The sequence below is a fragment of the Monodelphis domestica genome, chromosome 4 (genome assembly GCF_027887165.1).
Source record: "Monodelphis domestica isolate mMonDom1 chromosome 4, mMonDom1.pri, whole genome shotgun sequence".
In the NCBI taxonomy this organism is placed as follows: domain Eukaryota; kingdom Metazoa; phylum Chordata; class Mammalia; order Didelphimorphia; family Didelphidae; genus Monodelphis; species Monodelphis domestica.
Window position 1 is genome coordinate 107,775,699 of NC_077230.1, and position 8,343 is coordinate 107,784,041.

The 8,343-nt window shown below is 37.7% G+C and overlaps 1 pseudogene; it reads right to left on the bottom strand.

Annotated features, from left to right (window-relative positions):
* LOC103102907 (E3 ubiquitin-protein ligase Hakai-like) overlaps positions 1–7,962 on the bottom strand; it is a 182,786-nt pseudogene extending 174,824 nt beyond the window's left edge.
* Positions 7,963–8,343: the final 381 nt, after the last annotated feature.

Consider the following 8,343-nt stretch of genomic DNA (forward strand, 5'->3'; position numbering starts at 1 on the left):
TGTGGATCAAAATGAACAGAACCAGGAGAACATAGTCCATAGCAACTGAAACACTGAGAGATGATCATATGTAATTAATTGACTTTGCTACATAGATGAGAAAACTCTGGCAGACAGAGGTTAGAGGACTTAGACAGAGTCACTAGTAAGTGTATGAGGCTGGGTAAAGTAGAGTCAGTACTTTCTCTTCTGAGTCATCTAAAGGTAAACATGGCTTAAAGACTACTCTTCTGGTGGACAAGAAGATAAGGAGGAATCAGCAATTTCTTTTCTTTTCTTTTGTTATTTTTCTTTTTTTAGCAACTAGCAAATTCATATGACTTTGGGTCCAGGTAGGAATTAATCCATTGTCATAGTTCTAGAAATGATTATATCCTTTGTATTTTTAAGAGTATTGTTGATAGTTCAGGTGTTCTCATGTCTTTTCTTCAGACACAAAGTTTCTGACCCAACTTTGTTAAATAACTTTCTTCAGACCACAGCCAGAAAATAGAAGATCTATTTATAAACATATGTCAGTCCAATTTTCCCCCAGCTATCCCCCAGGTTAATCAATGACCTCTAAAGTTTCGAATTATCTTTATTTCACAAAGAACATTTCTTTCCTATTATATCTTATCTCAATGAATTCTACATTTTATTTTTATTCTCTGAGAAAGAAGGACAAAAAAATAGGCGTTTTTAAAATCTGTCCTACCTACAACTATATATTATACAATATAATTCAGTAGAAAATTAACCCTGGTAAATTGTGACATTCGTTGTAACAGATCTTTGAGGTGCTATATTTGCTTTAGGTGTTTGTTATGCATCCTGATTGCTGAGTGACAGTAAGGTAGGTGACTGATTTACTAAAGTAAAGAATTTAATTCTCTGCACTGCCATCCCACACTCTGAAAGCTTGAGTATATTAAGAATGACAAAAGGAAAGAACTACTGTAGAAGGGAAGGAGGGCTGGATTCCAAAAGCATTTAATTTGTGTCTCTGGATAGCACCTACTACAATTTGATACACACAGTGCCTATTCAAAAATCCATTCACCAGGGGTTTTTAACTAATAACTTCCCTGAAATTTCTATTCTGGTTACTTTCCTGCACTTAGAACTGAACTGTCAAATTAATCTTCCCAAAATGCAAATCTGACCATGTTTCTCACACACACACACACACACACACACACACACACACACACACACACACACACACATTCCTTTCCCTCATTTAAGAATGTGAGTGACTCTGTTGCATCCAGTATCAAATATAAAATCCTCTGTTTAGTTTATAAAGTCATCCATACCTTCTTCTTTCCTATCCATCCAGTTTTCTACTAAATCATAATCTTTGCAGACACTGGTCATGCTCTCTTATGTTTCTTGAACAGACTTCCCATTTCCCATTCTGAGAATGCTCACTAGGATTGTTTCTCCCATTTGAAACTCTCACTTTGCTCCTGCCTTTGTGTCTCCAGTGCTCAAAACAATACTTGGTAGATAATAAAAGAAAATTATAAAATATAAAAAATTATAAATATAATTTATATATAATTTATGTTATGTAGATGTTTATTTATTTATACATAAAAATTACAAAATACAAAAATATATAATAATAAAAAGTGCATAATAAATGTTTAATTAATTAATTCTATAGAGGATTTGCAATTATCCACGGCCCTAGTGCAGGTTTCCTAGGGAGTAGCCATGTGAAGACTAGAACAGGCTATGAAAGGGAGAATGATAGGGTGATTTAATGAAAGGCCAGAGGCAGAGGGAGGTAGAATGAATAGCTTCGAGATTGATTGCCAGACGGTTGGTCAAGCAAAGTCAGAGAAGTGCCAGAGGTAAAAGGGGCCTGTCTATATATTAACATAATGTAGTCAGCAACAATGAGTGAAATGGCATCCTGGTTTAATGGACAATAATGGACTTGGAAGCCATAAAGACCTCTCTTCCAACCCTGCTTCTGACACTTGCTAGCTGTGTGGAAATAGTCACATCCTTTTATCTTCATGAATCTGTTTTCTTTTCAGTAAAACAAGAATGATCATAACTAAGTCAATGACTGTGCAGGGCTACTTTGAGACTCACAGGAGATTGTATGGAAAGCACTTTCAGAAGTTAGTGTGCTATCTAAATATCAGCTCTTGTTATTATGAGCCAGAAGGGTCCAAATGTACAGGCAGAATCAACAGTTCCAGGTCAAAGCAAGAGTTCCGAGGAAGGCCCACCCTTGGACAAAGAGCCCTCCCAATTTATTTACGAAGTACGTGAAAGTTTGCCAAGAATGTTGCTGATGCTGTCTCATAGAAGCTTTGATGGCAGCCCTATGCAGGCAATTCTAGCAATTATTCAGATGAATCTGGGATCTCATTGACTTAGAAGTTAGTTTCTATCACTCAATAATAGCTGGTATTTATTTTATTTTTTTTTTTAATATATTTTATTTGATCATTTCCAAGCATTATTCGTTAAAGACATAGATCATTTTCTTTTCCTCCCCCCCCACCCCCCATAGCCGACGCGTAAGTCCACTGGGCATTAGATGTTTTCTTGATTTGAACCCATTGCTTTGTTGATAGTATTTGCATTAGAGTGTTCATTTAAAGTCTATCCTCTGTCATGTCCCCTCAACCTCTGTATTCAGGCAGTTGCTTTTTCTCGGTGTTTCCACTCCCATAGTTTATCCTTTGCTTATGATTGGTGTTTTTTTTCTCCTGGATCCCTGAAAGTTGTTCAGGGACATTACACCGCCCCTAATGGAGGAGTCCATTACGTTCGATTATACCACAGTGTATTAGTCTCTGTGTACAATGTTCTCCTGGTTCTGCTCCTCTCGCTCTGCATCACTTCCTGGAGGTTGTTCCAGTCTCCATGGAACTTCTCCACTTTATTATTCCTTTGAGCACATAACAAAGTTAAACCATAACAAAGTTCATTTGGAAGAACAAAAGATCAAGGATATCCAGGGAAATAATGAAAAAAAACACATATGATGGGGGCCTTGCAGTCCCAGACCTCAAACTATATTACAAAGCAGCAGTCATCAAAACAATTTGGTACTGGCTAAGAAACAGAAAGGAAGATCAGTGGAATAGACTGGGGGAAAACGACCTCAGCAAGACAGTATACGATAAACCCAAAGATCCCAGCTTTTGGGACAAAAATCCACTATTCGATAAAAACTGCTGGGAAAATTGGAAGACAGTGTGGGAGAGACTAGGAATAGATCAACACCTCACACCCTACACCAAGATAAATTCAAAATGGGTGAGTGACTTAAACATAAAGAAGGAAACCATAAGTAAATTGGGTAAACACAGAATAGTATACATGTCAGACCTTTGGGAGGGGAAAGGCTTTAAAACCAAGCAAGATATAGAAAGAATCACAAAATGTAAAATAAATAATTTTGACTACATCAAACTAAAAAGCTTTTGTACAAACAAAACCAATATAACTAAAATCAGAAGGGAAACAACAAATTGGGAAAAAATCTTCATAGAAACCTCTGACAAAGGTTTAATTACTCATATTTATAATGAGCTAAATCAATTGTACAAAAAATCAAGCCATTCTCCAATTGATAAATGGGCAAGGGAAATGGATAGGCAGTTCTCAGATAAAGAAATCAAAACTATTAACAAGCACATGAAGAAGTGTTCTACATCTCTTATAATCAGAGAGATGCAAATCAAAACAACTCTGAGGTATCACCTCACACCTAGCAGATTGGCTAACATAACAGCAAAGGAAAGTAATGAATGCTGGAGGGGATGTGGCAAAGTAGGGACATTAATTCATTGCTGGTGGAGTTGTGAACTGATCCAACCATTCTGGAGGGCAATTTGGAACTATGCCCAAAGGGCGACAAAAGAATATCTACCCTTTGACCCAGCCATAGCACTGCTGGGTCTGTACCCCAAAGAGATAATGGACACAAAGACTTGTACAAAAATATTCATAGCTGCGCTCTTTGTGGTGGCCCAAAACTGGAAAACGAGGGGATGCCCATCAATTGGGGAATGGCTGAACAAACTGTGGTATATGTTGGTGATGGAATACTATTGTGCTCAAAGGAATAGCTGGTATTTATATACCACTTACTAGGTGCCAGGCATTGTATTCTGTGCTTTGCAGTTATCTCCTGAGTCTCACAACAGCCTGGGACAGTGATGGCAAACCTTTTGGAGATGGAGTGCCCAAACTGCAATCCTCATCTGCATGCAAGCCCCACCCCCAAAGTCCCCTCCCTTACCCCAGACAGGGAAGGGAGAAAGGGTTCCCCTTGGGCTGCTGGGCAGAGAGGCAGGTGATGGGAAAAACGTCCTCAGGTGCATGTGGAAAAGGGAAGGGAGCAGCCCTCTCTAGTATGCCTGTCATAGGTACACCAACAGAAGCCTAGGGAGTTATTTTTATCCCATTTCACAAATGAGGAAACTAAGAGAATTAAATGTCTGACTCAGGGTCACACAGGTAGCAAATGTCTGAGACAAGAAATTGAACGTGGATCTTCCTGACTCTAGATCTGATACTCAGCAACTATGTCACTTAGCTGTTTGTTGTGTCACCTCCACTTCCACAACTCCTCCATATCTACCTGTAAATTCATGTTCTCACCTAAATTCATACCTGGCGATCCACCTAAAGTCAGGAGATACTATAGTGAATATCATCACCTTTTATTAGGTGAAGAGATTTAGGCTTAAAAAAGTGGTGACAGTATGACAGTGTTGCCGAGGTAGAATCTGAACCCAAGTCTTCCTGACTTTGTGGTTCAGCACTCCATTTGTTACACTACACTGATTCTTTTTTTTTTAATTTTTATTTGGTCATTTCCAAACATTCATTGGAAACAAAGATCATTTTCTTTTCTCCCCTCCCCCCCTCCCACCACCTCTCCCACAGCCGACGCGCAATTCCACTGGATATCACATGTGTTCTTGATTCAAATGCATTTCCATGTTGTTGGTATTTGCATTAGAGTGTTCATTTAGAGTCTCTCCTCAGTCATATCCCCTCCACCCCCGTAGTCAAACAGTTGCTTTTCATCAGTTTTTTTACTCTCACAGTTTATCTTCTGCTTGTGGATAGTGTTTTTTAGATCCCTGCAGATTGTTCAGGGACATTGCATTGCCACTAATGGAGAAGTCCATCACCTTCGATTGTACCACAATGTATCAGTCTCTGTGTACAATGTTTTCCTGGTTCTGCTCCTCTCGCTCTGCATCACTTCCTGGAGGTTGTTCCAGTCTCCATGGAATTCCTCCACTTTATTATTCCTTTTAGCACAATAATATTCCATCACCAACATATACCACAATGTGTTTAGCCATTCCCCAAATGAAGGGCATCCCCTCATTTTCCAATTTTTGGCCACCACAAAGAGTGCAGCTATGAATATTCTTGTACAAGTCTTTTTCCTTATTATCTCTTTGGGGTACAAGCCCAGTAGTGCTATGGTTGGGTCAAAGGGCAAACAGTCTTTTATCGCCCTTTGGGCATAGTTCCAAATTGCCCTCCAGAATGGTTGGATCAATTCACAACTCCTTCAGCAATGAATTAATGTCCCTACTTTGCCACACCCCCTCCAGCATTCATTACTTTCCATAGCTGTCATGTTAGCCAATCTGCTAGGTGTGAGGTGATACCTCAGAGTTGTTTTGATTTGTATCTCTCTGATTATAAGAGATGTAGAACACTTTTTCATGTGCTTATTAATAGTTTTGATTTTATTAACTGAAAATTGCCTATCCATGTCCCTTGCCCATTTATCAATTGGAGAATGGCTTGATTTTTTGTACAATTGATTTAGCTCTTTGTAAATTTGAGTAATTAAACCTTTGTCAGAGGTTTTTATGAAGATTGTTTCCCAATTTGTTGCTACCCTTCTGATTTTAGTTACATTGGTTTTATTTGTACAAATATTTTTTTAATTTGATGTAGTCAAAATTATTTATTTTACATTTTGTGACTCTTTCTAAGTCTTGCTTGGTTTTAAAACCTTTCCCTTCCCAAAGGTCTAACAGGTATACTATTCTGTGTTCACCTAATTTGCTTATAGTTTCCTTCTTTATATTGAGGTCATTCACCCATTCTGAATTTATCTTGGTGTAGGGTGTGAGGTGTTGATCCAAACCTAATCTCTCCCACACTGTTTTCCAATTTTCCCAACAGTTTTCATCAAATAGGGGATTTTGGTCCCCAAAGCTGGGATCTTTGGGCATATTTTATTTTATCTGATCTTATCTTTGGACTGTCTTGCTGAGGTCACTTACTCCAAGTCTATTCCATTGATCCTCCTTTCTGTCTCTTAGCCAGTACCAAATTGTTTTGATAACCACTGCTTTATAGTATAGTTTGACACTACACTGATTCTTAATCAGGCAATATCTAAAGTATTCAGGGACAGCCTTATCCTCCTAATGTAGGTGGTGTATTAGACAGAGGTCCAGTTCTGGCATCAGGAAGAGCTGAGTTCAAAACTGGCCTGAGACACTTCCTAGCAATGAGACCCTGTTTGCCTTAATTTCTTCATTTATAAATTTAGGAAGACAATAGCACCTACCTCCCAGGCTTATTGTGAAGATCAAATGAGATGATAAATGTAACACATTTAGCACAGTACCTGGCACAGAGTTGTATAAATATTAGTGATTATTTTTTTGGAAAAGTCATGTGTAGCAAAGCCTCTCCCTCACATGGTCTCCTGAATGAGGGATTGCTGTGTTCAAGATGAAAATACACATTGAGGTAAGTCTCTGTTCATAAGTATCCTATTAAATAATTAATATTCTATTTAATATTTATACACCAATTAAATATTAGAGTTTTTAAGAAGTTGTATCCTTATGTAAGGTAAGCCTTATAAATAGAAAATTATCTGTATTGAAAAGAAATTTTAAAAAATATAAGGAGACAGCTAGATGGATAGAGTGAACAAGACCTGAATATGGGAGATCCTGGGTTCAAATCTGATCTCAGACACTTCCTAGCTGTGTGACTCTGGGCAGGTCACTTAACTCCAATTGTCTAACCCTTACTGCTCTCCTACCTTTGAATTGATATTTGGTATTGATTCTAAGACAGAAGGTAACAGTTTAGCAAAAAAGAAAGAAAAGTAAAGTAAAGTGTAAATGAAATATTTGACTGAAAAGGGCAACATCTAAAAAGGATAACAACTGACTTAAAATTCAAGTGGAGCTCAAAGAATAATATTGGACAAGAAAGAAAGAACTTTTTTCTTTTCTTTCCTCTTTTTTCTTTTCTTTTCATTTCCTTTCTCTTTTTTGTTTTGATTTGTTTTGTTTCCTTAGTGAAAGGGAAATACTCCATTTTCTGAGATCCTGGACATATTCTAGGATGGTCTTTACATTAGCATTACCAGCTTTCTTGCCAGATAGCTCTTGTGGAGATGAATATACTGTCAGTGAAACCATTATTTCATCTCAGAACTTTGGCAGAGTTTGCCTACAGGTATAACTAGTAAAAGACTCAGGCATAGTATCCTTCAGAAGTGTGATTTGGACTGAAGGGAGAAGCAAAGTCTTTTTTTGGTCTCAACTGGCCTCTCTTTAAAAGGATATTACACTTCAAATCTGATGTGCATTGACCCAGCTGGGGCTCATCCATGGGTAAAGAGAGCAGCCTTACTCCTTTAAAAAAAATATAAAATAATTAAATAAAGATAAAATACTTAGTATCTAAAAGGAATCACACAAATCTACTTTCTCTGTCCAGAGCCAAAGAAACTTTCCTGAAATAATATCAAAAACTGTTGGAAGAACTAGTGATTTCTGCTAAATCTCAAGTACTTGGTTGGAAGCTTATGGGAGGATCTAAACACTTACTAGTATACAAAAACACTGTAGCTTTCACTGGGTCAGAAGTTAATAAGAGGAATGCTGCTTCTACTCGAAGAGGACCAATGACATCGCCATGTTGGGGCCATATAGCAGTATGCATGTTTGACTTTGACTGATCACTCCAATATGAGCTTGGAAGACTCTAACACAGGTAAGGCATACAGTCTTTTTAGAATATTTGAAATGCAGATGTCTCTAGATTTTCACATTTCATGTTTTCTTTGTGCTACTGGAGGATTAAAATGGCATCATCCTTCTTCTGGAGTAGTCTGATTTTCCAGGCAGTTGGACTTTTTATTCATTAATCAACATTCTGTTCTGGGCCTTATTTATTTGTATTTAGTATCTTTACCTTCTATCTCAGTATTGGTTCAAAGACAAAAGAGAAACAAGGTTTAGACAATCATGGTTAAAATAGGATCACATTGCTAGGAAGTGTCTAATGCCAGATCTGATCCTTCTAACTCCAGACCTGATACTC